An 18,069-nucleotide genomic window follows, 5' to 3' on the forward strand; every position below is an offset into this window, starting at 1 on the left:
AGTAAGTTTTATGAAGGAAAACTTGTAAATCTTTTAAAGTATTTCTTAAACTTACTCTCAAGAGATTAATCTCATTTCATATTCTTCACTGAGCCACATAAATTTCCTCTGTACATAACAGGACCTTTACCAGAAGCACTCGTAACTGGGGCTCACTTTTTTCTCTTGGCCATATGTTTTCTTATCTCATAGGCTGTTCGCTCTATGCAGTGAATCAGGGAGAACACAGAGGTGCATTCAATTAATTTCTTAGCTCAAAGGCATCAATCTGCAGTTTCTTACATCCATTACATCTGTTGGCAGGGCTTTTTATGAAGACTGACTACCATTTCTGAGACAGCACAAATTTAACCTGAGCGCTTGGACAGGTTTTTTGATGACATGGTTGATTTCCAAAAGGATTTCATTTCACACAAGGACATGATTTTGAGAAATGGTAGAAAAGGTATTGTGGAGCAAACTTGCTTTGCAAACTCTTTTGAAATCCATTTTTATTAAAGTCTAAGTCTCAAAGCAAGTGACACAAGTTTACATGGTAAGTTTCACCAATATGGTGAAAAGTTTTGTGATTAATTTTTTAATAGGCTTTACTTTTTAGAGCAGTTTTATGTTCACAGCAAAACTGAACAGAATATACAGAAGTCTCCTTTATGCCTCATGCCTCGACACATGCATAGCCTTTTCCACCATCAACATCCCCCACCAGAGTAGTACATTTGTTACAACTGATAAATCTGTATCAGTGTCTCATCATTACTCAGAGTCCATGGTTTATATTAGGGTTCACTTTTGGTGTTGCACATTCTATGGGTTTGGACACATTTATAATAATTTTTTTAAAAATCCTGATTCATTCAGCATATGTTATTATTCTCATACTGCATGCCTGGTGCTATACTAGAAACTGAGGTTGCAAAATAAAAGACATTTTGTTTTGTTTTTGTTTTTGTTTTTCCTCAGAGGAGAAGACCATATGGTGGAGAGACTGACGTGAAACCACTCTAACAAAATAAGGTATATGTGTACATGTTGCAATAAGGATGCGTACAAAGAGCAGTGAAAAGAAAACAATTGAAGACATCTTAAATGTTGTGTTCTTTTGTTTTGGAAGAAGAAAAAAATAAGCAATGGCTAGGATTAGGGAGAAAACAGGAAACAATCATGCGATGGGACAGGTATCGCAGTTACACTGGAAGTTGAATGATATTTAGTATTTAATTTACAAAGTGACTAAGGGCACCTTCACAATGAATTATCTGCTTTCATTCCAAACCTACGTTACTTACATTTGGAAAAGGAAATAAGACTCTTGCAAAATGAAATTTCCCATCTTATTTGGCTGCTCCCTGTATTAACTGTTTTTATTTTTTGATAGTTAATCTATATCTGTTCTTTGAGTATATTGCTACTGATCAGCAACAAGAGGTTTTTTTTCATGCAAAGTAAAACTCTGCCTAAATTTGAAAATAAGGAGGAAACTGACTTCTGCCAGCATTATTGCCAGCATTTTTACAGGAAAGGAGGTTACAATTGAGGGGATAATCTAAAATTATTAGGATCCTGTGAGGAAAGAGTGATCACATCTGGCTTGGTTGCTCAGTGCTTGCATGTCTCCTCGGCAAACTGGAATCAGGATTTGACTCTTGACCAATCACTGGGAATGTGACCATAGGAAGGTTCTTTATGGTAATGATTGATGCTTTTGCTGTGTACACAGGGAGCCACAGACTGTGACATAACAGTATGTCCAGATTGCTTCACACAAACATCAAGATTGATGTGCACCTAATTTCATTGTTGGGATCCTGAGTTTTAATTGTCATGGTCAGTTACACAGTAGAGTGTCTATGTGACCAACTTCATCAAAACCTTGGACCCTGTGGCTCAAATAGAGCTTCCCTGGTTAAGAACATTCTGCACATGTCTCTAGTTTGATGCTAGAAAGAAAACATGTTCTGTGTGGCTCTGGATGGGGAAGAACTTGGAAGGCTGTGCCTGACCGCTCCCTCTGCTCAGGACATCTCTTCTATTGCTCTTACTGTACATCCCCTGATGTATTAAACCTTAGCCATGAGTATAACCTGCTGTTGAAACCTGTGAGTCCTTCTGGCAAATTGAGGGTCATCTTGGGACCACCCCCAAACAGATCAATCATAAACATTTAAATCTCTTATACATTTTACTGTAACTTATTATAGAACTCAGTTCAGGCGTTTTGTTAAGCAACACAGTACAAAGAATAAAAATGTTAATTCCATATTCTGTAGCGCTAGTTTTTTGTAAGTTTCATTGAGTGTACCGTAGATATAAAAAAGTGCACAAATTATGAGTATCCATTGAATGAGTTGTCACAAAGTGAACACACCTGTGAACAAGCCCCTAGATCAAGAAACAGATGTTACTAGAATCTCAGAAGCTCCCTTGGGCCCCCCTTCCAGGTATCGCCCCTCCCAAAGTTAACCACTATCCTGACTTTACTGTGATAGTTCAGCCAGTTGTGTTTCAGGAATGGATTACTACAGCTTGTACTGGGCTGTGATGCCTTCTTTTGATCAGCATCATGTCTGTGAAACTCATTCACGTTGCTGCGTGTAGTTGTGGTGGATTCACTCTCATTACTCTGCAGTTTTCTGTCATGTAAATATATACCACAGTCTACCCATTTTATTATAGATGGATATTTGTTTTTCCTTCTTCTTGGCAGTTGCAAATAGCACAGCTGTGAACATTCTTATGTATGCTACTTGGTAAACGTTTCTGTATATATATACATAGGAGTGGAATTGCTGAGTCATAAGGATTACATATGTCAAACTTTAGAAGACACTGATAAGCAGTTTTCCCCAGTGATTTTACTAATTAGCACTCTCACCAGCAGAAAGAGACTACCAGTTACTCCCACATCCTATCAGCACTTGATACTGTCTTGTTTTTTCTTTTTCTTAGTCATTTTGGGTAGTAGTTTAGAGAAGCATATATTTTGAAGGACTTAAAAAGTTAACTGTAGATGATTATTTCACAGTGTCTATGTGTATCAAAACATCGTCATACCATTGTGTGTAATTTTTATTTGTCAATTGTTTAAAAAAGTGGAAGAAATAAAAAGCTGACAATAGTGTGTATGATATTACGAGTCAAAAATTATATGGGTACTGAAATGTAGCTTTCCTCATTTTTTTGGCTGAGTTCTTACTTCTTTCAAGCTCCACTTCTACCAAGAGTACGGAAAGAGCTTAAACCTACTTATTGAAATTAACTTAGCCTCTATCATCTTAAACAGTCCTTTTCAGGTCAGTTTAAGATTTCAGTCCTTTTTAGGAATTTCTGAGCTCTCAAAATGTCTCCTGGTCCCATGATGGTGTCTGTGTAGAGGAATGTATCTCAGGATAGCAGTCAGTCCTCGCCTTGTCTCCTGGCCTGCGCCAGTCCTCTTGCTCCTGGATCTCTGGTTGAGGTGTGGTTCACCTTCCCTTGTCTTTGAAGCACCGCCACTTTTACAGTTGCACTCAAGGATCAAATGTCAGAGGTATTCTTTCTTTCTTTCTTTCTTTCTTTCTTTCTTTCTTTCTTTCTTTCTTTCTCTCTTCTATCTTTATATCATATTCCATCTGTCATATATGTCAAATTGTTTTTTCAAATGTTGTCATTTTTCCATCACTATTTATTAATTTTCTCCTTTGACTCAGTAATTCCACATTGACTAGTCTTCCTAACAGTGGAAAAAATGACATTCAACAAACATATATGCTATAGTGAAAAGCTGAAATAACATCATGGTTAAACAAAGTGAATGGTAAATACATTCTGGAACATCCTCATGTGCGAAATTATGTGGCAAGTAAAGATTATGTTTTCCCAAGAATATTTAAGGTTAAATATTCATGAAAAGAATTACATTAAAAAAGTTGGACACAAAATGATGCACAATATCTCTGTACCTATACTGTACACATACACACACACAATAATTTCCTTAACTCTTCTTCCAGATCACTCAGTAGCTATTTTTAAGACATATGCTGTTTGAATCTCCAAATGCTGTATTTTTTTTAACTTTACTATGCAGTAATTTTGCCTTTATGTACCATGGCTACTCTCTTTTTGCCACTGAATACTGTAAGGTTTGTTAAAACTCATATTGCTAGAGTAGAGAGTGAATAAACAGTCCATGGTCTTGCTCCTGTTCAAGAGTGGTGATTAAATCTTTTCCTCAGATTTACAAAGAACAGGTTAATTCGATGCACCCTTCCTAGTTCATATTCCAAAATCTACTCAGCACTCACAGGTGCACCTCTGCGCTTTTGCAGTTTATCATCCTCCTGCCTCTGTCTCTGGTTATCTGCTTTTCTCAGAAGTCACTAGAAAAACTGTACTATTCAATATGCACAGCTACCAGAGTTCTTCCTGTGTCTGCTTCCAAGATAGTAATTTTGTTTTCAGATTTATTATACTTGGGTCTTTGAGTTAGAAGAGAGATTTAAGAGGATGTAAGAAATATATTGCTGCAAGTAAGCACTTTCTTTCCAAAGAGACAGGACTGGGAACAGATGCACAGTTCCCTCACTATCTATCCCTGTTTCTTTAACTAAAACACATTACAGACTTAAAGAAGAGATGAGATCACTTGGGCTGCTAAGGAAGTCCTCATAGACTTGAGCGAATAGTGGGACTTGGTAAGTGGAGGACAATTCACACAAAAGAAGAACTGAGAGCCTGCTTAAGAGTATGATCCCAAATTATGCACAGTGTGTTCAGGAGACAATTGTCACTTGCTAGAATGGACGTGGAGTTGGGGACATTTATAAATAAGTGATGAGAGGAAATTTGGAGCCAGATTCTGGAAGACATTAAGTATTTTGTTTTTTTCTCATAATTGAAGCTAACATCGTATTTTATTTATTACCAGGACTAGAGAGGTTTGAGTTCTTTAAGAGACAGTCAGCATCTTTTCATTGCATTTCAAACTGTTGTCACAAATGGTGCATGAATTGGGATTTGTTAGCTTGTTCTTCAATAGATGCCGAGATCTGGCCACTTTTCATTACCCCCACCTCAACCAGTTAGCTGAACTCACCATCATGGTTCACTTTGATTATTACCTGGGAATTCTTTTAGCTGGTCTAACTGGATTTTGGGGTTCTCAGGCAGAAGCCTGAGCCAGCAGTTAGCTGGAGCTGAGCAGTATCCAGCTCTGTAAATGGGGCTCACTCCATTTAGTTTCATTTCCCAACTTGCTCTGCTGTCCTCCACCTGCTTGCTTCTCTCACTTTGTTACCTCCTCGGCCAGAAGGAATGTGTTGCAGCCATGCCTCTAAGCTGCACTTTTTTTTTTTTTTTTAATGCAGTGCTCTTACATGAATATTCTTTCAAAAAGCATCTATGAAAATTCACTTGACAATGTCATGTGCAATTTTGTAAATAAAGCTAAATGACTATGTAGCAACTTTTACGATTCATTGGAGGTTCCTGCTCAAAATAATATTGGGAAAGGACTATTTTTGTGAATTATTCTCTGTCCAAAAACTTCTCAACTGAAAGTGGGGAATGCATACTTTAATGAAAATAGTCTGACTTTTAACTGTCAAAATTCTGGGTTATGGCACTGTTAATATTTTATTAGTTATACTTTATCAAAGGCAGACACAGCCTCTTATGCTGTAACTTAATTTTTCTTTTTCGGAGATCCTACAGAGAAGTTGTTGAGAAATTTCCCCTTGTTTAGCATGGAGGGCACTCAACTGGTTTCTATCTAAGATCTATGGTGCCAGCTTCTTCAGGCTTTCCAACAATTCGATTGAATTGCAGCCTGTCTGTAGCCTTTGTAAAGGCTATTCAGCTGCAGGGACACAAGAGCATGCAGCATAAGGGCCTGCCTGCCTCTTTGATCTAATTGGGTAGAGCTGCAATTTTGTAAGCTGCCTGGCTATCTTTGCTAAAATGTGAAGACTTAAATGTGTGAAGTAAATTGTTTTGTTTATTCTGTTCACATAAGGTGAGCAATATGATGATGTGGCTGAATGAATGAGTAATTAGGCTCTTGCTTTTCAATAAGTGAATTTAAAAGCGAAAGAACTCCTAGCTGAACCTGAGTTAGCAGAAACACCTGTGCCAGTCTGGGAGCCAGCACTTTATCTGAGTGAGAAGCTTTATTTTAGGCACAATTAGACTAATTACACCGCCAGGTTTCCTAGAGGTGATAGACTTTTCTGTAGTAGTCACATAAGAACCTTTTGTAACATTGCATTTTCTGTATCAATTTACCAGGAGGTGGATGCGAATTTTAATATACTTTAGAAATATTTTCATGATATAATTGATATAGCAAATGTCATAAAGTTTCTTCTAGATCTGCAGAAGAAAGTTTTGTGTTTTTAAACCATTAAGTGTAGAAATGAAGTCTTGTCAACTACCACGACAAGGTAAAAAGTCACATTAAAGATGGTTGCCAGTCATACTTTAGTTTGGATGAGAGTCTGTTACTTTGACTAGAGAATAAAAGAAATGGCCAGCTATATCATTCAGTCATTTAAGGTGTTTCCTAATGTTAAAGAAAATGGGAGGAAAAATACAATAACAGTAGATGTCTGATGTGAAGATAATTTTCTTATTAATGTATATGATTCTGATACTGTTTCCTCCAAATCTGGAGCTCTCTCTCTTCTACGTAAGCTATCACTTATTAACAATTAAAATATAATGTGTATACTCTATTAAAAATATTGGATTTATGTTCATGTAATATATAATTTTAGCTTAGCATATTGCAAATCATCGAGTGACCAACTTAAAAGTACAATGATTCGATGTGTTTTTTAAAGGCACTGGGTCATAGTGAAATCTTGGCTGTTGGTGAACCATCTTAACATCTTTACAAATACAATCACTGTGATGGGATGGAATTCAAGGGGTCATTTATACCAGAGGTTTCCAATGTGAGGCAACTGAGCCTGTCTGTTAGGATATGCTAATATTTAATTTAAGGATAGATGCTGGCACCCTCAGCAGGCATGCATGCCATAACTAAGCTATCATGAGCTATCCTGAGGGAGGTTTAGGTGTCTTGAAACAAAGGTGTTGACACAAGCCTTCCGTGCATTCATTTGAGTTCTGCATATTGTGATTATTGCAATCTACTTGTGCTTGATGAGGTGGATTTGCAGATTATATTAATTAGTTTTGATGAAACTAAGCCTCTCAAAGTGAACAAATGGTTTAAAAAAGATCCCTGCAAAGAAATCATAGCTTGAGTATGTTACTAATAACACAGGTGCAAATAAATAAGAAAGTGGCAGAGCTCACACTTCTAAGACTGGCACTTCTTCGGCCACAGTTTGAGCTAAAAACAAAAACATCATAATAATACTTGAGATGTTGATAAAAATAATTTAAATTATCAAGGAGACTATTTGAAATTTATACATCCAGTGTCGTTAAGGCTTATTGTCCTGTTTATTTAGCCCTGAGTTACTAGCTAAGCACAGTGTTAAGCCATCACGAGTAGGAGGACATTGAAAAACTAAGCATTTGGAATAAGATGACCATTTCTTCAGTAATATTTAGGATCATAAGATAATCCAGCACTTTATAAAATTTAATCAAATATACTAAATATTTGGATGACAATTTTGAGGCTTCCTAATAGCAAAGAACAAAATGCCACATACCATTAGGAAAACATTTGTTCTTGCCCTGGTTAAAAAAAAATAGCTAAAATATTATACAGAAGTTAATATGAAGACAAAATGAAACCCATTATTTGTCAGAAAATTCTATTAGAACATGCATGGGAAATACTGATTAAAATAAAAACACTATATTAAATAAATATATTTCATAAATTTGTGGAAGTTCATTATATGGATGGATAAATGTAAAGCCTTTTCTAGCATTCAGACTACTTGTACTTTGTAGATTATATTTCTTTTGTGAGCAAAGGGAGATATCCCACAGAAGATATATTCTCAAAATAAATAACTAGATTAAAAAAAAAAACTAACTACAACTATTTGTTTTATGGACAAAGTCTGTACATATAACTACTGATAAAATTACTGATTTGTTTGGAATTATAAACAAGGTTCCTGGTTATGGTTATACAAATATTTTCACAACTGAAACCCATTCATTTATTATTTGTAGAGAAGACTTTAAAAATAAAATTGTACCATATTCTAATGTTATTAATATATTTAGGTTTATAAAAACAAGACTTTTGAACAGCAGAACTCTTCGTATTTTTTTTTTTTTAATACAATAGGAGTGACCATGAAAGTCTTTTTCAACTCAGCAATTTTCTGGTGGTCTAATGGCAAGTACTTAAAGGAGTTGACAACTTTAAAGAAAAAAAAGAGAGAGAGAGCGAAGGAAGTTTTTTTTTTAAAAGGACAAATGTTCCAAATTTACTGACCCTTTTAGGGTAGAGGAGGTATAACACTACCTGGAAGTTTTTTTTTTTTTTTTTAAAGAAATAAACACATAATCTGTCTCTCATGTTAAAGGTGACATTTTAACAAAGAGTGAGAAAATGCTTTTTCAAAGAACCTCATGTTATGACAAGAGAATTTTGAAAACAGGTACTTGGAAATGTTCTCATCGATATTATGTTCCTTTGTTGACAAATATAGTTGTAAACGTATCACCTATAAACTCTAAAGTCTGTATCTCTGAAAACAGAATTTTTTCATCTCTTTAAAATCTCCCCAAACCAAGAGCTTTTGTAGCTGCTATCTCTATGTTTTAAATAGAACATTATGTTTATTGTTTTGTAAGACCTGATCGATATCAGGGAAGGTAAAATTTACCAGCTCAATTTCATAATTGTCCTTTCTGCTGGACAAGGTAGAAAAAAGGTGTCATGGTTTAGTAGAAGCAGCCAGTGAAACAGTTTTTTCATTTGAATCTAAATGTCTGTGTGGGATGTCTTTTCCAAGTATATCCACCAAGTATCGAAACAAACTGAATTTATAAATCAGACCTCAGAATTAGTATATTGCAGAATTTAATGCAAATACTAATACAAGTAATTTCTAAATATTATACATTGCGGTATATGTTCACATTTTTTTCACCATTTGAGTTCAGGATGCAAATAGCCGGATACCACTGGTCTAGGCACGGCTGTCCCAGAACTGAGCTAACATCATGGATGAGACAGTCCCATGGGAGGTCCTTCCATTTTCCACAACAAGCTTCCTGCACAGTTCACTTCAAAACAAAATATAAGATATTTCTACTTGATTTTTTTTCTTTAGTCTAGGAGAAAGCATTATCCTTCATTAAAAGAGGTGGAAGAGTAGCATACTTAACCTTTGACGGTATTTTCTTCTCAAAGCTAAACTCTTCACCTATCCTCACCACACCCCTCTGCAGTTTCTCCCTTTCTGTTTCTCTCTGCCTTCAGGTCCTTTTCTTTTTTGTTTGAAAACAAACCTTGACCTATCTTGTACTATACTTCAGTTACCATTTGCTTTGAATTTCCATATTGCCAAAGCATCCAAAACTATGGAGTCTTTCTGTTCCAAAGTCTTCACTATTCCTTTTTCACATCCCCTGAAAATACACCCTCTGTTGTTTGTACTCAAAGATCTTCTGTTTTCTCTTAAAGGTCGCTAATGCCTGTTTGGTAATTAAATGCCCTTTTCTTTATTCTTTGTCTCTCTGGCCTCTTTGCAGCATTTCACCACTGACTGAAACCTTCCTCACTCCCTCTTTTCCCATCATTTCTGTGATGCCGTAACATCTTGTTTTTCTAAGTTCCTTACCCTTCTTTGTCTATGTCCCCAAGATCCCAAGTGTCAGTGTTCAATACTGTCTGGTTCCTGACCCTCTAGATCAAAGAGGAATCTTTTCTTTATATAAAACCTTTCCACGTCCTCCCCCTACCCCCATACAATATTTCCCATCATCTGATTTAGTCATGAAATATTCAGGAAACTAAATTTTTGCCCAGATTATTCAAATGAAGAGACTGAAATGAAAGGATTACAGAGGTGTTGTAAGAATTAAGGGCTCAAAAAAAGGATGGTGTGGTACTCAGAGAATAATGGTATTGGGAAATTTTCTCCACCTCAAGGGCTGATGGAAAAGGGGGAATCTAATTTATAGGAGCCTAGTGAGACCTGAAAACTGGCAGGAGGTCACTGCTAAGTGGGCACTATAATCATGGAGGGAACCAGTTACTGTCAGAAGCCAGACTTGGAAGCAAGGAAGAAATACCCTGACTCATTCCTGCTCGTACTGCCCTCTGTAATTCCCTGTCTATGCTTCCTATGGGATAAACTCAACCTGAAGCCACCTGGTAAGCAAGACTGGGCGTTCTACAGAGATCAGCTTCCTGACATGCAAGGTGGGCAGAGAAGAGCAGACAGACCAATGTCAGGAGGGGGCAAAGAGTTATCTCTGTGCCGATGACTACAAATATTTTTTTTTTCAATTGGATTGCTTACTTTAATCTAATTTCCAGGTCAGTTGACCACTTACACATGATTGTTTTTTGGTATCCCTTGAAACATGATATGTCTAAAAGCAAGCACCATTTCTTTTTGTAAACCTGTCGCTGAACTGGCCTTCATTTCAATTCGTGCTGTGCTTGCTTTAGAATTTTCTCTGACCTGAATCCAAGTTCCACTATTTTAATTCCAGGACCATATTCCATTCTAGTCCTACTGTAATCCTGAGATTCGATCTCTACTTTGAATTACACTTCTGGAAATGTAATGCCCTATGTTGTTTCCAATGCCCATCTCATCTTGCCTTTCCTATTACTCATGTCCTTGGGGACTGAAGTTCTGTCCTAGTGGCTGGAATGTGGCAACCAGCTGATGGTTATCTGAGTAGCTGTTGTCCATCTGGCCTGCTTGAGTCTCTGAAGAGCCACTATTCTAGGGGCACAGCTGTCCTTCCTGCTCCGCACATCTGTCAGGGCATCTTCAGGGTGGGCATCCCAATGTTGATGGCCTATCTGGGTGCCCTTTTTGTGGTTAGTGTTAGTCTCCAGATACACATAATGTCCCATTTGTGATTTTCTTTCTGAACTTCTATTCAAATCTGTACTCCCCAGGGCCTACCTTCTTCCTTCAGGCTAATCCAGTTCTGGGTATTAGTCCCTCCCACTGGGTTCTTTAAAGTCTTGGACTACCGGGATCTGTACTATGACTTCTTAACTCCAGTTTACTAAGCCAGACAATTTTTAACATTTATTTTTCTAATCTAAAAAAATGCAACCTAATTATAAAAATATAGGATGATACAAAAAAAATCAAATGCAATCCACCTATATTTATAATGCTGACATCCAGAAACAAAAACTAATAATTATATATACAAATTAATAATATATTAGATAAGTATAACATATTGTAATAGATATATCATTAAATATATGCATATATAGGCAAGTGTTTATATAATGTTTCATATCTCTTTAGAACGTACTATATTCATATATACAATGTATTCATGAACATATATAGATGAACATATATGAGGATATACTATATGTATAGCTATGTGGTATATATTGTTGAGTGCTTATATTGCTTCCAGCTTTTCCAATAGCATATGTCTTTGTGGAACATCAGATTTTTTTCCCCCTTTAGGACAGAGCCTTCAAAGTGGAATTACTGAGTCAAAGGCAAGTAAATTTGTGGAAAGGCTCTTAAGCATATTTCCAAGTTGCTGTCTTGACAAAATGGACCAACATGCTCCTCTTCTAGTAGTATGTATGCACACAGGTCCCAGCATTCCTCTCTTGCCACACCCTTTATTACAGCGAATATTTTTATGTTTACAAAGGTCCTCAAGTTGTGAGGCCAGAATTTCCTTATAGTTTCAGTGATGTTCCTCTTTGTTTCCTCATCATGAACAGGAAAGATTTTGAAGAAACTATGTCTCTTACTCTGTCTCACGGTCAGAGCAAAATGGAGGGCACCCTACCTTACCCATGTCCCCTCTCCAGCGTATTTTCCATGGAATGGGTTCTATCTGTTTACTTCACTAACAAGAAGCCAGGGGAGATTTGTACTTAACCGCTGAAGAAGATGGAAAATGATGAGAGTGAGCAGCTAAAAAAGAGTGGACACCATCACTGTAAAAACAACCCTGGGATCTTCCTGGACACATACACTCAGGAAGTTTGTGGAGTGTTCCACCATTAGAGGTCTCAACTGGGGGCCGTATCTGATGGAAGAATTTGGCTCACAGCCTGTGACACTAGCAAAAAACCCGTTAACCTCCTTTTGTTCTGTGATAAAACATGTAGAAGAACAGAAGGCCTTGTGCAGCCTTTTAAAAGCTATGTTGAGCCTCCCTCCCCGCCCCCACCCCCATTTGACAAATATGATCCTGGTTGATGGAAATATGAAGAAAATGCAGCACTAAAAAGTTCTGTGGTACTTTTCTTAATTTTGAGAATTGAAGTGTGACATTCTTCAAAGCGTGGCACTAAAGGTGATAATGCTGTCCTGTTTTGGGAATTAGCTCCGTAAACCTATTTCTAATGTTGCCCATAAAATAGCAAAGCCATTCTCTTCAGTTTGTTCCACGGAGCTTTACTTCCATTTATCAGCCATTCCCTCTACATGCAAAAGAGGATCTTGAAGATAAATATGAATGCATTGCTATCTCACTTTATTAAGGACAATGAATCCTTCATGTGAGAGTTGATAGTATGAGCTGTATTGTCTCTGTGACAAATGAAAGGTAAGACAATAGCAGTAAATATTTATCTTAGTCAAAATAAAAGCTCAGAAGTCCTCTTCTTGTGTTGTTAATTTCCACCTTTCCCTGTTGTTAGCTCTGTACTACTTCTTGTCAATTTCACACTGGGAAATAGTGCGAAACAAATGGAGACTAGTTTCTGGCATGCCCTCTCCCTTAAAAAAAAAAAAAGAGAGAGAAAAAAAGAAATCCCATCTGAAAGCAACACGTAAATCAAGCTTACGGTTGTACCTTTTGATATTAAAAAAATGTTTTCTGAGTTATAGACTGAAAACATAGATTTAATCAAAAGCTTCTTTTCTTATCAATTTCCATTTTCTTTTGGAAGCATTTGCTAATTTTCAAAGTGAGTTAGTAATTTCCCTGATTTGTGTTTTAAGGCTGAAAACTGTGTTATCTTGAAAAGGAACATTTTAGAAAGAAGCTATACATGCTACTTAAATCCTTTCCATCAGCCTTCTGTACCATATGTAGTGAATTATGTCCTTCTTGAATTCATAATTAGAGGAGGGAGCAGATGGCTGGGACTCATTGTAAAATCATGTACCATTAGATAGTAACTTACGCATTCCCAGTGACTACTTTCTGTAGTGGGGTGAGCCAGATATTTAAGGCGATTTATTTTTTTAAGATAAAACAAAATATATTTTCTCTTTTAGGTTAACTTGCTGTGTATATCAGAATTACTTCACAGTTAAGTTTCAAATTGCTGTACACTAAGTGTGCGGGATTTTTTGTTCCAATTCTTTTTCATAGATATTGTGACAGAGATACTTTTGGAATAAAAGTCCTTACAATACAACCAGCAATTTTATCCCTTTCCACTTATTTTCAAACCCTTCCTCTATGAAAATTATTTTCAAAGGCATTTGACCTACTTTGTAGAACCTTACTGTTTCTTCCAAAAAAGATACATTTGGGCAGGTGCCTCGTTAGGCTGTGGCTAGAGGCAGGTGAGCTAGCCCATCATTTTCTGACTTTGTTCTAATTCTACTCAGAGGAAGTGTTGAGGAGAAGTGCCAGGGGTGTGCCCCTGTCTCCTAGTGTCATCCACACATTCCCAGAGGCAGGTCAGAGTCACTCATTCTTGTGCAGAAATGCACACTTGTTGAACACTTGTGTTTAACAAGCACTTTTTACTTTCTCTCTGTGTGTATTTTGGGATTACCTTCTGCTGGCTGTAGGTGGACAAAGCATTCTGATCTGATAACAAATGAAGTCTGAGGATAGTCAAGTCTAATCCTTTGGAAGGCAGTTTTATTATACCTTTAACATTCAGCTTTCAGACTGCAGAATTGTCAGTATGGCTTTGGCACTGCAGTGGCTACATCTCTGGAAGGAAGTTCTACTTTTTCCACACACCCAGGCTTTTGTTGGTATTTTACCTCTGTTTTTTTTTTTTTTTTCTCTGCTTAGAATGTTGTTTCAGAGAAACTATGGAACCTTACCTAGTGACTTAGTAAGGCAAGAATTAAAAATCATGATTTCCATTTTTATCCCTGCTCTATGTTTTCATGTTAGTTAATATGTAATTGTTCAAGAGTCTTTGTCAAAAAGGAAGGGATATTTGTATTATATAACAACAATTTCATGGAAATTCTGGAAATCTCTGCTTTGGCATTTAGTGAAGTAAATATATAGCTGCATAATTTACAGTAAAATATGTCAACAAAAAGAGGTTGCTCAAAATGCTGATGGGCATAAAATTAATGTTTTCTTAACTGTGAAATCAGATACCCTGCAAAGATTTTTTAAAAAAAATTATTACATGTCTTTTGTTGAGAGAAAAATATTTCTGGGCTACTTTCATGCAAACAATGAAAGCAGCGCAAAGAGGGGAGTGATGTTGTATTTGCAATAAGGTCTAGCTGGGCCTCATTGGTATTCCTAGTTATAAAAATCCTTGCATTTTTTAGGACCAACTACTTAATGAATCAGCTCTGAAAGCAGAAAGCAGGTATTTCTGGAGGACCTCCAAAATGACCTCAGTCCAGACCTCATTATCGTCAAAGACTACACTGTTTAAAGAACAACAGAAGTTTAGGGGCTATGCATTCTAGGAGGATCAGGACTTTGCCATAGATTTCTTCTAGGCTCAGAATCTCAACTTTGGCCTAGAGCTTTCCTTCTGCAGTTCCAGAGATCTGCGTTGACCAGTCCATTCACCCAGGACTTGAATTGATCTAGGAAGCATGTTAAGATTTTAGATCAGAACTCTCTCCCCCCAGATTTCTGGGGGTATCCTTCTTTAAAGAATATGTAGATATGAGATTTTAGTGGAAATGATACATCCATTTGTTTCTTCTCCCAGTTGGTCACTGTTTTCATATGACATGTGCCCCTCTGACTGATACGGCTCTTGTGTTTGATACCTAGGACTTGGGCCATGAGTTTAAGGACTCCTTGGAAGGTGCTCAGCATGAATCCTGGGGGTGGCATCCTGTAGACTAGCAGCAGTAATTGGTGTCCAGGTAGACCTGTGACTCAGCAAAAAGAAGAGTCAGTTGTGATTGACATTAATTGCACTGGCTCTGTGAAGGCAAAAACTTTCAGTTAACTATTTTATTTTATTCATTATATATTATCTATGTGTATGAGACTATTGCATGTCTATATTATATATAAATATACATTATATATATAAACACATATATGTTGAATGGACACTTCCATTCTAATCACCCTCCCACTCATTCATTGCAAACAGAATATTATATGCTTTGTGATAATGTTTTGGACATTTTTAATTTGGCTTAACATTCTGTGATTTTTCTCTTTGGTTTCCATCTTTATTGTTCTTTTTCATATTTTATATATAAATATATATGCTTATACATATATGTATCATATATTTGTATAGTCATTTGTCTTTTTTTAACTCCAGAAATTTCTATTAGATAACTTGGAATTGACACAGGCACACCTTGTTTTATTGCACTTTGTTTTTCTGTGCTTCACATACACTGCTTTTTTTTTTTTTTTTTTTTAACGAAATTGAAGGTTTGTAGCAACCCTGCATCCAACAATTCTATAGGCTCCAGTTTTCTAACAGCATTTACTCATTTCATGTCTCTGTGTCACAGTTTGGTAACTCCTGCAATGTTTTAAACTTTTTAATCATGATATTTCTTATAGTGATCTGTGATCTGTGATCAGTAATGGCTGATGCCCTTACTGCAACAAGATGATAACTTGCTGACATCACAGAGGATGGTTGCCATTTTTTAGAGATAAAATATTTTAAAATTAGGGTATATACATTGTGTTTCTAGACATAATGCTATTGCACACTTAACAGACTACAGTACACTGTAAACACAGCTTTTATATGCACTGGGAAACCAACAAACTAGTGTGACTCTACTAATTGGGATATTTGCTTTATTGCATTGATTTTGGACTGAACCTTCAATATTTCTGAGGCATGCCTGTACTATCTTTTTCTCACATTTATTGCTTCCAGTAAACTATAACTATATACAGTAAATTAGCCAACATAAAATTAGCTTTTATCTTCCCTTTTTAATTTTTTAAAAATTGCTATGGAAATTCTAATCTAGGATAGACATTATGTGGAAAAAAATTATATTACTATGTTATTGTTTTTTTCTCTCAATATCTAAAAGATCAAATTCTTCTGGAATATTGTTCAGTACTGGAGGGAAATTTGATAACAGTTTCAGGGGAAGTAACTTGAAATTTAGACATAAACATAAACCACCTTCCATCCGAAGAAACTCAGAATGCTCAGCTAAAACAAAAAAGGAACTTTATCTAGAGACTAATTTATAAAATAGGAACATATGCATTATCACTTGTCAGTTCTACATCCTCTGTCTGAATACACATTATACAGTAGTCATTTCTGATAAATCTGTGATGTGTGCATGTGGCTGGAGATTTTCTAGTGCACTTCTGACTTTATATAGGTCAAGGTAAGGGGCTATTTATTTTTATAGTGCTGAAAATACGGATTTCTAGAATATATTCATTAAAAAAAAAACAATAGTCTCTCTTAGAAACAGACCACTAAAAATAACTGTCTAAACTAGGACTTGACTTTCTCTCTGGGAATTCCTGACTTGCTGGTTTTCCCAGAATTGCATTCTGGCTTTCCTCCTTGTGCTGGGCACCACAGCAGCAAATAACCTTCAGGAGCAGATCTTAGACATCCTCCCTCAGTGTTCAGATCCAAAAGCATGGGGCTCAAAGCCTGTTTTCTCACTCTGAGTTTGAGTTTCAGGACCTCTCTCTTTAGAAAATCAATGTTTGTTCAAGGGTTTTTATTCAAGGGTTGGTCAGTATCGGAGGTCTATGACACTATTAAAATTTGTTTTTAAAAAATTAGATACAAATAAAATCCAAAGGGTACTTTTATATGCATGCAAGTATTTAAAACCTCCATGATAAACACCTGTGTATCTGCCGCCCAACATGGAAAGAGCACCTTGAGGTCACAGGTGCTCCTCTCTGAGTCCTCGTTCCATTACCTTCACCCTCAGATGAAACCACTATCTTGAATTTTGGGTTTGTTATTTCCTTATTTTTCTATATAGCTTAATTTTTATGCTTAGATCCCAAACAATCTATTGTTTAGATTAGTACGTGTTTGAAGTTTATGTGACCCAGTTGAACCATACTGCTGTTTATTTTTCTACAATTTTTTTTTTGCCATTCAAAATTATTTTCTTAGGATCTCTTTATGTTGCTGTATTTAGCTGCAATTTATTTATTTTTTCTGCTGTTATCAGATTCCATTTGTAACCATTTGAAACCACTTATTTATAGATTCTACTGTTGATGGATGGATGCATGGCATTTTGACAAGATAATTTCTTTGTGTCCACTTTCAGACTCAGGACTTTTTTCATTTCCATTTATTTCATGTCCCAACACACAAAATCATTGCATTTGGAGCATTTTAAAATGGCTATTGATCGCCCTCTCTGATAGCACACCCTCCCCTGATTCCCTTCCATCCTGAGCATCCTTCCTTTCCAGGCATACATGTTATGTCACCTTACTGTGTATGCTGAGAGCCGTGATGTCTGAAAAGTTGAGGCTAAAGAAAAGGGTGTGTCAATAATTTGGGTAATCTGTTGATAATAATAACTTCTAAAAGAGTAAAGTTTCATCCCTATCAAAGTGTTCTTTTTCAGTGTCAGCAACTAGTATTTTTAAATAAATAAAATGTCTGGGTGAAAAGTCATGTCAAGTCACTGAGTCTGATGCCCTTTCCACATATAAACACACAAAGCTTAGATGTTAATGTATTATTTACTATATAATTTCCTGAGGGTTCATTTGCCTGGCTGGAAGGACCTGAATTTTGTTCTTTTTTTTTTTAACTTT

General features: G+C 36.2%; 1 long non-coding RNA gene across 4 annotated transcripts in view; it reads left to right on the top strand.

The window, feature by feature from the left end:
• LOC105092261 (uncharacterized) overlaps positions 1-18,069 on the top strand; it is a 231,035-nt gene that overhangs the window by 135,685 nt on the left and 77,281 nt on the right. For all 4 annotated transcript variants that reach the window (XR_010381304.1, XR_010381303.1, XR_004138182.2 and 1 more), the window contains one exon: positions 961-1,014. This is a non-coding gene — a long non-coding RNA (uncharacterized LOC105092261). The remainder of the gene's footprint in view (positions 1-960; positions 1,015-18,069) is intronic.

This window comes from Camelus dromedarius, chromosome 6, assembly GCF_036321535.1.
Source record: "Camelus dromedarius isolate mCamDro1 chromosome 6, mCamDro1.pat, whole genome shotgun sequence".
Taxonomy (NCBI): domain Eukaryota; kingdom Metazoa; phylum Chordata; class Mammalia; order Artiodactyla; family Camelidae; genus Camelus; species Camelus dromedarius.